The sequence below is a fragment of the Sciurus vulgaris genome, assembly GCF_902686455.1.
Source record: "Sciurus vulgaris genome assembly, chromosome: 1".
Taxonomy (NCBI): domain Eukaryota; kingdom Metazoa; phylum Chordata; class Mammalia; order Rodentia; family Sciuridae; genus Sciurus; species Sciurus vulgaris.
This window is the reverse complement of record NC_136461.1, coordinates 174,217,239-174,231,980: the sequence shown is the minus strand read 5'-3', so window position 1 is coordinate 174,231,980 and position 14,742 is coordinate 174,217,239.

The following is a 14,742-nucleotide window of genomic DNA, read 5'->3' as shown; positions in this document are numbered from 1 at the left end:
TTTTCCCTCTATACAGTCCCTCCTTCCTCCATTCTTGCCCCCCCACCCCCCATTACGTGTCATCATCTGCTTATCAGTGAGATCATTCGTCTTTTGGATTTTTGAGATTGGCTTATCTCACTTAGCATGATATTCTCCAATTTCATCCATTTGCTAGCAAATGCCATAATTTTATTATTCTTTATGGCTGAGTAATATTCCATTGTGTATATATACCACAGTTGCTTTATCCATTCATCAATTGAATGGCATCTAGGTTGGTTCTACAGTCTGGCTATTGTGAATTGAGCAGCTATGAATATTGATGTGGCTGTATCTCTGTAGTATGCTGATTTGAAGTCCTTTGGGTATAGGCCAAGGAGCGGGATAGCTGGGTCAAATGGAGGGTCCATTCCAAGTTTTCTAAGGAATCTCCACACTGCTTTCCAGAGTGGCTGCACTAATTTGCAGTCCCACTAGCAATGTACGAGTGTACCTTTTTCCCCACATCCTCTCCAACACCTATTGTTGCTTGTATTCTTGATAATCGCCATTCTAATTGGGGTGAGATGGAATCTTAGTGTACTTTTGATTTGCATTTCTCTTATTACTAAAGATGGTGAATATTTTTTCATATGTTTGTTGATTGCTTGTAGATCTTCTTCTGTGAAGTGTCTCTTCATATCCTTAGTCCATTTGTTGATTGGGTTATTTGTATTCTTGGTGTAGAGTTTTTTGAGTTCTTTATATATTCTGGAAATTAGTGCTCTATCTGAAGTCTGAGTGGCAAAGATATTCTCCCACTCTGTAGGCTCTCTCTTTGCATTGCTGATAGTTTCCTTTGCTGAGAGAAACCTTTTTAATTTGAATCTGTCCCAGTTATTGATTCTTGCTTTTATTTCTTGTGCTATGGGAGTCCTGTTAAAGAAGTCTGATCCTAAGCCAACAAGGTGAAGATTTGAACCTACTTTTTCTTCTATAAGATGCAGGGTCTCTGGTCTGATTTCAAGGTCCTTGATCCATTGTGAGTTGAGTTTTGTGCAGGGTGAGAGATAGGGGTTTAGTTTCATTCTGTTGCATATGGATTTCTAGTTTTCCCAGCACCATTTGTTGAAGAGGCTATCTTTTCTCCATTGCATATTTTTGGCACCTTCGTCTAGTATGAGAAAATTGTATTTATTTGGGTTTGTGTCTATGTCCTCTATTCTGTACCATTGATCTACCTTTCTATTTTGGTGCCAATACCATGCTGTTTTTGTTACTATCACTTTGTAGTATAGTTGAAGTTCTGGCATTGCGATACCCCCTGTTTCATTCTTCCTGCTAAGGATTGCTTTAGCTATTCTGGGTTTCTTATTCTTCCAGATGAATTTCATGACTGCTTGCTCTATTTCTGTGAGGGATGTCATTGGGGTTTTAATTGGAATTGCATTGAATCTGTATAGCACTTTTGGTAGTATGGCCATTTTGACAATATTAATTCTGCCTGTCGAAGAACATGGGAGATCTTTCCATCTTCTAAGGTCTTCCTCAATTTCTTTCTTCAGTGTTTTGTAGTTTTCATTGTAGAGATTTTTTACCTCTTTGGTTAGATTGATGCCCAAGTATTTTATTTTTTTTTTTGAGGCTATTGCAAATGCAGTTGTTTTCCTCATTTCCCTTTCAGCTGTTTTGTCGCTTGCATATAAAAATGCTTTAGATTTATGCATGTTGATTTTATAGCCTGCTATTTTGCTGAATTCATTGATGAGGTCTAGAAGTTTTCTGGAGGAGGTTTTTGGATACTCTAAATATAGAATCATGTCATCCGCAAATAGTGACAGCTTAAGTTCCTCTTTTCCTATTTGTATCCCTTTAATTTCTTTAGTCTGCCTAATTGCTCTGGCTAGAGTTTTGAGGACAATGTTGAATAAAAGTGGTGAAAGAGTACATCCCTGTCTTGTTCCCATTTTTAAAGGGAATGGTTTCAGTTTTTCTCCATTAAGAATGATGTTGGCCATGGGCTTAGCATAAATAGCCTTTACAATGTTCAGGTATGTTCCTACTCTCCCTATTTTTTCTAGTGTTTTGAGCATGAAGGGATGTTGTATTTTGTCGAACACTTTTTCTGCATCAATTGAAATAACCATATGATTCTTATCCTTAAGTCTATTGACATGATGGATTACACTTATTGATTTATGAATGTTGAACCATCCTTGCATTCCAGGGATGAACCCCACTTGATCGTGGTGCACAATTTTCTTAATATGTTTTTGGATACAGTTTGCAAATATTTTGTTAAGGATCTTTGCATCTATATTCATCAAGGATACTGGTCTAAAATTTTCTTTCCTTGATGTGTCTTTTCCTGGTTTGGGTATGAGGGTGATATTAACCTCATAGAATGAGTTCGGTAGGGTACCCTCCTTTTCTATTTCCTGGAATACTTTGAGAAGTATTGGAATGAGTTCTTCTTTGAAGGTCTTGTAGAACTTAGCTGAGAATCCTTCTGGTCCTGGGCTTTTCTTGGATGGTAGGTTTTTAATGGCTTCTTCTATTTCATTGCTTGATATTGATCTGTTTAAATTGTGTATGTCCTCCTGGTTCAGTTTGGGAGGAGCATATGTCTCTAGAAATTTGTCAATGTCTTCGGTAGTTTCTATTTTGTTGGAATACAGATTTTCAAAGTAGCTCCTCATTATGTTCTGTATCTCAGTGGTGTCTGTTGTGATATTTCCTTTTGCATCATATATTTTAGTAATTTGAGTTTTCTCTCTCCTCTTTGTTAGTGTGGCTAAGGGTTTGTCTATTTTGTTTACTTTCTCAAAGAACCAACTTTTTGTTTTGTCAATTTTTGGAATAGTTTATTTTGTTTCAATTTCATTGATTTCAGCTCTAATTTTAATTATTTCCTGTCTTCTAGTACTTTTGCTGTTATTCTGTTCTTCTTTTTCTAGGGCTTTGAGCTGTAATGTTAGGTCATTTAGTTGTTGACTTTTCATTCTTTTCTGGAATGCGCTCCATGCAATGAATTTTCCTCTTAGTACCACTTTCATAGTGTCCCAGAGATTTTGATATGTTGTATCGTCGTTCTCATTGACCTCTAAGAATTTTTTAATCTCCTCCCTGATGTTTTTTGTTATCCATGTTTCATTCAATAGCATATTATTTAGTCTCCAAGTGTTGGAGTAATTTCCTTTTTTTATTTTGTCATTGATTTCTACTCTCAGTCCATTATGATCTGATAGAACACAAGGCAGTATCTCTATATTTTTGCATTTCTTAAGGGCTGCTTTGTGGCATAACACATGGTCTATTTTCGAGGAGGTTCCATGTGCTGCTGAGAAGAAAGTGTATCCACTCATTGATGGGTGGAATATTCTATATGTGTCTATTAAGTCTAGGTTATTGATTGTATTATTGAGTTCTATGGTTTCTTTGGTTGGATTTTGTTTGGAAGATCTATCTAGTGGTGACAGTGGTGCGTTAAAGTCACCCAGAATTATTGTGTTGTGGTCTATGTGATTCTTGAAATTGAGAAGGATTTGTTTGATGTACAGGGATGCACCATTGTTTGGGGCATAAATATTTACTATCATTATGTCTTCCTGATTTATGGTTCCCTTAAGCAGTATGAAATGTCCTTCTTTATCCCTTCTGACTAACTTTGGCTTGAAGTCCACTTTATCTGATATAAGGATGAAAACCCCCGCTTTTTTACTGAGTCCATGTGCGTGGTAGGTTTTTTCCCATCCTTTCACCTTTAGTCTGTGGATGTCTTTTTCTATGAGATGAGTCTCTTGCAGGCAGCATATTGTTGGGTCTTTCTTTTTAATCCATTCTGCCAGTCTGTGTCTTTTGATTGATGAGTTTAGGCCATTAACGTTCAGGGTTATTATTGAGAAATGATTTGTATTCCCAGTCATTTGGCTTATTTTTGGTTTTTAAGTTGACTTGGTTTCTCCTTTGAGTGATTTTTTTCTAAGGTAGTTCCTCCCTTTGCTGACCTCCATTGTTGTTTTTCATTTCCTCCTCATGGAATATTTTGTTGAGAACATTCTGTAGTGCAGGCTTTCTATTTGTAAATTCTTTTAACTTTTGTTTATCATGGAAGGATTTTATTTCATCTTCAAATCTGAAGGTTAGATTTGCTGGTATAGGATTCTTGGTTGGCAACCATGTTCTTTCAGAGCTTGAAATATGTTGTTCCAGGCCCTTCTAGCTATTAGAGTCTGGGTTGAGAAGTCGGCTGCTATCCGTCTTGGTCTCCCCCTATATGTAATCTGATGCTTTTCTCTCATGGCCTTCAAAATCCTATCTTTATTTTGAATGTTAGGCATTTTCATTATAATGTGTCTTGGTGTGGATCTGTTGTGATTGTGTGCATTTGGTGTTCTGTAAGTCTCTTGTATTTGATTTTCCATTTCATTCTTCAGGTTTGGGAAATTTTCTGATGTTATTTCTTTTTTTTTTTATTGTAAACAAATGGGATACATGCTGTTTCTCTGTTTGTACATGGAGTGAAGGCATACCATTTGTGTAATCATAAATTTATATAGAGCAATGTTGTTTCATTCATTCTGTTATTATTTCCCTTCCCCCACCCCCACCCCTCTTTTCCCTCTATACAGTGCTTTCTTCCTCCATACATGCCCCCCTCCCTAACCCTAACTCTATCTCTAACAGTAACACTTCCCTCCCCCACATTATGTGTCATCATCCACTTATTAGCGATATCATTCGTCCTTTGGCTTTTTGAGATTGGCTTATCTCACTTAGAATGATAATCTCCAATTTCATCCATTTGCCTGCAAATGCCATAATTTTATCATTCTTTATGGCTGAGTAATATTCCATTGTGTATATATATATATATATATATATATATATATATATATATATCACAGTTTCTTTATCCACACATCAATTGAAGGGCATCTAGGTTGGTTCCACAGTCTGGCTATTGTGAATTGAGCAGCTATGAATATTGATGTGGCTGTATTTCTGTAGTATGCTAATTTGAAGTCCTTTGGGTATAGGCCAAGGAGCGGGATAGCTGGGTCAAATGGAGGGTCCATTCCAAGTTTTCTAAGGAATCTCCACACTGCTTTCCAGAGTGGCTGCACTAACTTGCAACCCCACCAGCAATGTATGAGTGTACCTTTCTCCCCACATCTTCGCCAACACCTGTTGTTGCTCGTATTCTTGATAATCGCCATTCTAATTGGGGTGAGATGGAATCTTAGTGTGGTTTTGATTTGCATTTCTCTTATTACTAGAGATGTTGAACATTTTTCCATATGTTTGTTGATTGCATGTAGATCTTCTGTGAAGTGTCTATTCATTTCCTTAGCCCATTTGTCGACTGGATTATTTGAATTCTTGGAGTAGAGTTTTTTGAGTTCTTTATAGATTCTGGAGATTAGTGCTCTATCTGAAGTATGATTGGCAAAGATATTCTCCCACTCTGTAGGCTCTTTCTTCGCATTGCTGATAGTTTCCTTTGCTGAGAGAAAGCTTTTTAGTTTGAATCTATCCCAGTTATTGATTCTTGCTTTTATTTCTTGTGCTATGGGAGTCCTGTTAAGGAAGTCTGGTCCTAAGCCGACATGTTGAAGATCTGGACCTACTTTTTCTTCTATTAGATGCAGGGTCTCTGGTCTGATTCCAAGGTCCTTGATCCTTTTTGAGTTTAGTTTCGTGCATGGTGAGAGATATGGTTTTAGTTTCATTCTGTTGCATATGGATTTCCAATTCTCCCAGCACCATTTGTTGAAGAGGCTATCTTTTCTCCATTGCATATTTTTGGCACCTTTGTCTAGTATGAGAAAATTGTATTTATTTGGGTTTGTGTCCGTGTCCTCTATTCTGTACCATTGATCTACCTTTCTATTTTGGTGCCAATACCATGCCGTTTTTGTTACTATTGCTTTGTAGTAGAGTTGAAGATCTGGTATTGCAATACCCCCTGTTTCACTCTTCCTGCTAAGGATTGCTTTAGCTATTCTGGGTTTCTTATTCTTCCAGATGAATTTCATAATTGCTTGCTCTATTTCTGTAAGGTACGTCATTGGGATTTTAATTGGAATTGCATTGAATTTGTATAGCACTTTAGGTAGAATGGCCATTTTGACAATATTAATTCTTCCTATCCAAGAACATGGAAGATCTTTCCATCTTCTAAGGTGTTCTTTAATTTCTTTCTTTAGTGTTGTATAGTTCTTATTGTAGAGGTCTTTCACCTCTTTTGTGAGATTGATGCCCAAGTATTTTTTTTTTTTTTCGATGCTATTGTGAATGGGGTGGTTTTCCTAATTTCTCTTTCTGAAGATTCATCACTTATGTATAAAAATGCATTGGATTTATGGGCATTGATCTTGTAACCTGCTACTTTACTGAATTCACTTATGAGTTCTAAAAGTTTTCTGGTGGAATTTCCAGGTTCCTCTAAATATATAATCATGTCATCAGCAAACAGGGATAGTTTGAGTTCTTCTTTTCCTATTCGTATCCCTTTAATTTCTTTGGTTTGTCTAATTGCTCTGGCTAGAGTCTCAATTACGATGTTGAATAGAAGTGGTGAAAGAGGGCATCCCTGCCTTGTTCCAGTTTTTAGGGGGAATGCTTTCAGTTTTTCACCATTTAGAATGATATTAGCCATGGGCTTAGCATAAATGGCCTTTACGATGTTAAGGAATGTTCCCACTATCCCTATTTTTTCTAGTGTTTTGAGCATGAAGGGGTGCTGTATTTTATCAAATGCTTTTTCTGCATCTATTGAAATAATCATGTGATTCTTGACTTTAAGTCTATTGATATGGTGAATTATGTTTATTGATTTCCTGATGTTGAACCAACCTTGCATCCCTGGGATGAAACCCACTTGATCATGGTGCACTATCTTTTTAATATGTTTTTGTATGCAATTTGCTAAAATTTTGTTGAGAATTTTTGCGTCGATGTTCATTAAGGATATTGGTCTGAAATTTTCTTTCCTTGATGTGTCTCTGTCAGGTTTAGGTATCAGTGTGATATTGGCTTCATAGAATGAGTTTGGGAGGGTTCCCTCCTCTTCTATTTTATGGAATACTTTGAGAAGTATTGGAATGAGCTCTTCTTTAAAGGTTTTGTAGAACTCGGCTGAGAACCCATCTGGTCCCAGACTTTTCTTTGTTGGTAGGCTTTTGATGACTTCTTCATTTCAGTACTTGAAATTGGTCTATTTAAATTGTGTATGTCCTCCTCGTTCAGTTTAGGCCATTCATATGTCTCTAGAAACCTGTTGATGTCTAAACTTTTCTATTTTGTTTGAGTGTAGATTTTCAAAATAGCTTCTAATTATGTTTTGTATTTCAATCCTGTCTGTTGTGATATTTCCCTGTTCATTCCGAATTTTAGTGATTTGGGTTTTCTCTCGTCTTCTCTTTGTTAGTGTGGCTAAAGGTTTATCAATTTTGTTTATTTTTTCGAAGAACCAACTATTTATTTTGTCAATTTTTTGTATTGTTTCTCTCGTTTCAATTTCATTGATTTCAGCTCTGAGTTTAACTATTTCCTGTCTTCTACTACTTTTGGTGCTGGTCTGTTCTTCTTTTTCTAGGGCTTTGAGCTGTAGTGTTAGGTCGTTTATTTGTTGAGTTTTACTTCTTTTATTAAATGCGCTCCATGAAATAAATTTTCCTCTAAGTACTGCTTTCATAGTGTCCCAGAGATTTTGATATGATGTTTCTTTGTTCTCATTTACTTCTAAGAATTTTTAAATTTCTTTCCTAATATCTTCTGTTATCCATTCATCATATAATAGCATATTGTTTAATCTCCAGATGTTGGAATAGTTTCTGTGTTTTACTCTTTCATTTATTTCTAATTTCAATCCATTATGATCTGATAGAATACATGGTAGTGTCTCTATCTTCTTGTATTTGCTAACATTACCTTTGTGGCATAATATATGGTCTATTTTAGAGAAGGATCCATGTGCTGCTGAGAAGAAAGTGTATTCGCTCTTGGTTGGATGGTATATTCTATAAATGTCCGTTAAGTCTAAATTATTGATTGTGTTATTGAGATCTATGGTTTCTTTGTTCAATTTTTGTTTGGAAGATCTGTCCAGTGGTGAGAGACGTGTTAAAATCACCTAGTATTATTGTGTTATGGTCTATTTGGTTTCTGAAATTGAGAAGGATTTGTTTGACGTACATGGATGAGTCACTGTTTGGGGCATAGATGTTTATGATTGTTATGTCTTGCTGATTTATGCTTCCTTTAAGCAGTATTAAATGACCTTCTTTATCCCTCTGACTAACTTTGGCTTGAAGTTCACATTATCTGAAATGAGGATGGATACTCCAGCTTTTTTGCTGAGTCCATGTGCATGGTATGTTTTTCCCCATCCTTTCACCTTTAATCTATGGTATCTTTTTCTATGAGGTGAGTCTCTTGTAGGCAACATATTGTTGGATCTTTCTTTTTAATCCAATCTGCCAGTCTACGTCTTTCGATTGATGAATTCAGGCCATTAACATTCAGGGTTATTATTGAGATATGATTTGGTTTCCCAGTCATTTGGTTCATTTTAAAAATTTTATTTATTTATTTGTTTGACACAACTTGTTTCCTCCTTTATTTGACAATTCCTTTAGGATAATTCCTCCCTTTGCTGATTTGCTTCTTTGTTTTTCATCTCTTCCTCATGGAATATTTTGCTGAGAATGTTCTGTAATGCTGGCTTTCTTTTTGTAAATTCTTTTAGCTTTTGTTTATCATGGAAGGATTTTATTTCATCGTCAAATTTGAAGGTAAGTTTTGCTGGGTATAAGATTCTTGGTTGGCATCCATTTTCTTTCAGGGCTTGAAAAATGTTGTTCCAGGCCCTTCTAGCTTTTAGGGTCTGGATTGAAAAATCTGCTGATATCTGTATTGGTTTCCCCCTGAATGTAATTTGGTTCTTTTCTCTCACAGCCTTTAAAATTCTGTCTGTATTTTCTATGTTAGGTATTTTCATTATAATATGCCTTGGTGTGGGTCTGTTGTAATTTTGTGTATTTGGAGTCCTATAAGCCTCTTGAACTTGATTTTCCATTTCATTCTTCCGATTTGGGAAATTTTCTGATATTATTTCATTGAATTGATTGGTCATTCCTTTGGTTTGTTTCTCTAGGCCTTCCTCAATCCCAATAATTCTTAAATTTGGCCTGTTCATGATATCCCATAGTTCTTGTAGATTCTGTTCATGATTTCTTACCATCTTCTCTGTTTGTTCAACTTTGTTTTCAAGGTTAAATATTTTGTCTTCAATGTCTGAGGTTCTGTCTTCCAGGTGTTCTATCCTATTGGATACGCTTTCTATGGAGTTCTTAATTTGGTTTATTGTTTCCTTCATTTCAAGGATTTCTGTTTGTTTTTTTTTTCAATATCTCTAACTTATTTATTGAAATGATCTTTTGCTTCCTGTATTTGCTCTTTTAACTGTCGATTGGTGCGATCATTCAATGCCTGCATTTGGTCTTTCTTCTCATCATTTGCTTCCCTGATCATTTTAATTATGTACATTCTGAACTCCTTTTCTGTCATTTCTTCTGCCATGCTGTCATTGGGTTTTATTGATGTAACATCTAGATTTGTTTGCAGCATTTTCTTTCCTTGTTTTCTCATATTGTTCAGGTATCAGTGGACCACTGAGATATTGTAGGTTTCCTCTATTGACTTACAGTGTCCCTGAAGATTTCTATATATATCCCCTCTTAGCCGTCAGTAGGCTGAAGTCTTGGAGGACGTTGATAATGCGGTGTTCCACAGGGAAGCTGCCTCTCTAGGAGTGGTGGCCTTCAGGTGGGGTATATTCCCTGCTAGTGGGCAGAGGTACCTCCACTTGTTGACCAATGGTCATCCAAAGGGGAACTAGGCTGCAGGCTGAGGCAAGGCCTGTTTGGACCTGTGTCTCTGGTTTTACCGTCCTTGTGGGGAAACCTCACCCGGCAGGGAAGACTCACCCGGTGGGGAGGTCTCGTTGGTCAGTTCCCTCCTAGAGGTTCCCCTCCATTTACAGCTACCGCTTGGGCTGGGCTGCCTTCCTCTGCAAAGTTCCCAGGGGCCCGGCCCTACTTCCTGGGCCTGGGAGCCTCACCCTTCGCAGATGAATCTCCTTAGGCTGCCCTTCCTCAGAGAATCTGCCCGCAGTCCTGGAACCTTCACTCCACCCCTAAGCCTGTCTCTGTGCGGCTCTTCCACCAAGAAGCCTCCTAGATCCTGGGACCCTGCTCTGCACCTAATCGCCCGGCTATGTGGCCCCTCCTCTGAGCAGCCACCTGGGGCCCCGTATAATCACTCTGAGTCCCAGAGACCCGCCACATGCCTCTTCCTCCAGACAGCCGCCCAGTATTCCGGTGCGGTCACTAGGATTCCAAGCAACTCACTGCGTGCCTCCTCCTCCCACCAACCACCCGTAGCCCTGGACAATCAATCACTCCGAGTCGAAGTGACCCTCCCCGTTCCTCCTCCTCCTCCAGGTAATCCCCCAGGTGTTCAGGAGTGGTCGCTCTGAGTGGCTCTGAATCCACGTGACCCGCTGCACGTGTCCTCTGGGCAACCGCCCGGAGCTCTGGTGCGGCCACTCGAGACCATGTGACCCACCGAGCTTCTCCTCCAGGCAGCCCCCTGTGTTCAGGAGCAGTCGCTTTAAGTCCAAACAACTCACCACTTGCCTCCTCCTCTGATCAGTTGCCTGGAGCTCTAATGCATTCACTGCGGGTCCAAACGACCCGCCGCGCTCCTCCTCCTCCTCCTCCTACTCCTCAGGACAGGCCCTGGTGTGCAGAAGTGGTCTGAGTCCAAACAGCTCGCCATGCAGCTCCTCCTCTTGCAACCGCCTGTAGCTCTGGTATAGCCACTCCGAATCCAAGCGGCCGTGCTCCTCTTCCTCCTCCTCCTCATGGTAGGCCCCGGTGTTCTGAGTCCACACAGCTCTCCTCGCCACTCCTCCCCTGGGCAGCCACCGGAGCCCCAGTGGTTGCTCCGAGTCCCAGCGCTGTGCTGAGCGGCCTCCTCTACGACGCTCCCAGTTGTCCAAGTTCACTGCTCCAGTGGGGGGAGTGGTGTCTCACGGGCAGCTCTACTTCACAAAGTTCCCTGTGTTCCGGGACTACCGTCCCATTTGGGACGCCTCCCCAATGGGAGGGACTCACCCGGCTGCTTTGAGTTGGTCCCAAGTCTCTCAATATCTCCTCTTGAATTCTGAGTCCTGGAGCAACATGAAATGCAGCCACCCTCTAGGCCGCCATCTTGAAATGCCTCTGATATTATTTCATTGAATAGGTTGTTCATTTCTTTGGTTTGTATCTCTGTGCCTTCCTCAATCCCAATAATTCTTAATTTGATCTTTTCATGATGTCCCATAGTTCTTGGAGATTCTGTTCATGATTTCTTACCATTTTCTCTGTTTAGGCAACTTTATTTTCAAGATTAAATATTTTGTCTTCATTGTATGAGGTTCTGTCTTCCCAGTAGTCTAGTCTGTTGGTGATGCTTTCCATTGAGTTTTTTATTTGGTTTATTGTCTCCTTCATTTCAAGGATTTCCGTTTTTTTTTTTTTGTTTGTTTGTTTGTTTGTTTGTTTGTTTGTTTGTTTTTTGAGAATCTCTATCTCTTTTGCTTCCTGCAGGTGCTCTTTCAGCTTATTGGTATTATCATTCATTGCCTGCATTTGCTCTCTTATCTCATCCTTTGCTTCGCGAATCATCTCAATCATGTATAATCTGAATTCCTTTTCTGACATTTCTTCTAACATACTGTCATTGAATTCTGTTACTATAGAATCTAGATTTGTTTGCATCATTTTCTTCCCTTGTTTTTTCATGTTGTTCATGTATCTTCCCCTCTAGCAGTGCAAATCTGGGGTATTGCAGATTTCCCCCTATAGGCTTATAGTGTCCCTATAGGTTTCCAAAACCCTTTCTTTAAGGGGAGATCAATATTAGCAGTGCCCAAATCAGACACTGTGCAATCCTAGACCAAATAGCCCCTATGGGGACAATAACAAAATTGTCATAATAAACAAAATGAGTTCAAATATTATCTTCGGTAAAACAAACAGGTTTGCAATGAGGTCCGCAGTTTCTAATGGAGGACAAAGAGGGTGCAGAGGGATGTAGAATGTGGCTGTTAATAGGATAAGAAAAGAATATACAGAAGTTCTAGAAAATAGAAAGGGTGAGAGTGTAATCAAAAGAAATCAGTTGTTAGCATGCAAAAAAGGGAGAGAGAGACTCTGAGGGAATAGGCAAACAAAAGGAAAAGAGAGCAAGAAAAGTAAAGAAATAAAAACTAAAATTTTTTTAAAAAGGAGAAAAAAGAAAATCTACTGTATAACAGTCATATACTAATGAAACCTCCCAGAGTTCAGTAGCCTGATGCATGAGAAGTACCTGACAATGAGCTTCAAGCCTCCAGCAGGTGTCTCAGGATGGGATTTGCCCCACCCAAAGATCGGAGCTATGGCTTCCAGGATTATCAAAGATGGCCACTCTGGCTTCGAAATGTGTTGGCAAATGGGGAGCTGCAGCTCAGGGGTGGACGTGGTCAGCTGGAGGTCCTGGAGACAGGATGTGGTTGGTCTGGCAGGGGTCCTGGAGGTCTCATGTGTTTGGTGTGGTTGTGGGATCCTGGAGGCCAGGTGCAATCAGTCGGTCTGGGTTCCCGGTGATAGGGCACAGTCAGTTGGTCTGGGTGTCCTGGCGGCAGGGAGTAGTCAGTTGATGTGAGGGCCCCAGAGGCAGGGAGTGATCGGTTGGGCTGAGGGATCCTGGAGACTGGGCTCAGTCAGTCCAGGCAGGGGTCCTTAGGGGCCTGTCTGTTGTCTCAAAATGGCGGCAGCCACGTGTAATCTAACCTGCAGGTACTGTGACAGTAAACTTCCAGGCAACAGCAGGCAGCTGGTGCTCCCCTGGCGGTTGGCGATCAGTTTTCTAGACATCTTTCTTAATCGGTTCTAACCACAGCCACACCTCTTGTAGTTGCAAAATGATATCACTTCAAAAGCATATACTTACTCTTCCCAGGATTATGTTCTATTATGTGTCAAAGAGAAATAAGGTGTCATGGAGAATTAAGGCTGCCCATCAGTTGATGTTAAAATAGGGAGATGATCTTCAGTTACCCAGGTGGGCCACAAGAAAATGGAAGAGGAAGGGCAAGAGGAGAGTCAGAGGGAGAGAAGTGACAGAGCTGGCTTTGAAGGTGCAGATGACTGCCATGGTTTGTGTAAGCACAAAAGGATGGAAGGCATACCTCGATGGATTCAGAGAAGTCTTTATTCCTCTGTGGGGGCCCATTTTTTGGGTGGGAAAATGGCTGTCAGTTACAGAGGGGATTTTGGTTTTATAGGGTACAGTGATGTAATCTTGAGAGCCGTGTACGTGCAGTTTCGACCGTCAAAGGCTAGTTAAGAACAGGTTAAAGCTTTAATTTAGAAGAATAGTTGTAAAAAGTTTGAAACTTGTTGTCTGGGGAGATAAGAGTCGAGTCCCAAGGGATGAGCGCTCAAATCTTGTCCATTGGTATTTGCTGTGCTTCCATTTAGGATTAATTTGCGACGGGGGAAGGTCAAAGTTTAGGGTCCAGCGTTCAGTGTTTGCCCCTTTCCTTTAGGGCCCATTGTTATTAGGAAAGGGTGCCCTGGGAGAGGTTAACGTTTGGCCAATGTCCGCCCCTCCTCCCCAGCCTCGCTGTCCCTCCATTTTTCTTGGGGAACTGTCTTGCAGGAATATGATTTTCCATAACCCTTGAGTTTGGACGTGGGTTGTCCCCCAGTGGGGCAATGTTTAGTAGTGATGAAACTTTTAAGAGGTGGGTCGTAGCAAGTCACTGGGGGCTCTGCCCTCAAAAGGAACTGTCAGGGGACCCTGGCTAGTTCTCTTAAGAGGGTCATTATGGAAGAGTGAGCCTTACCCTCGAATCAATCTCCGGCTCGCTGTCTCCTCAGGCAATCTCTCCCCTCTACATGTGCTCCTACCACGAAATCATCCACCCTGTGACACAGCCAAGAGGACCCTCACCAAGGCTGAGTGAAGGCTTGTGCTATACCCTCTTTTATTTTTGTTCGTGTGTGTGTTTTTTGGTACTGGAAATTCAACCCAGGGATGCTCAACCACTGAATCACATCCCCTGCCCTTCTTATTTTTTATTTTGAAACAGGGTCTTGCTAAATTGCTTAGAACCTCACTACATTGTTGAGGCTGGCCTAGAACTTGCAATCCTTCTGCTTTAGCCTCCCCAGATGCTGGGATAACAGGCTTAGGCCACTTTTTTTTTTTATAAAGGCCCCAGCCTTAGATATTTCATTACAGTAAGAGAAAGTGACTAAAACAAGGATTATTTCTTTGTTATGAGAAACAACAAAAAGCAAGGAAAGAGATTCTCCACTAGAGACTCCAGAAGGAACACAACCCTGATAACACATTGCGTTTGGGTTTAATCCAGCAAGACCTGTGTGAGACTTTGGAACTACAGAACATAATGAATTTGCATTGTTTGAAGCCAGTAAATTTGGGGTCATTTGTTATAGTGACAATAGAAAACTAACATACCTCACTTTTAAAAAAATCACAGTTATTATTTGTTTCTTTTCCTAACCATAAAAGACATAATCAGATTTGGAATGAAAAAGAGTAGAAAAATGAAATAGAAAAATAATACACCATATAAGTTATTGGTGTATGTCTTTTTAGTATTATTTCTGTGTATAGCTACATATGTATTGTGTTACTAAGTTAGAGCACACTGCA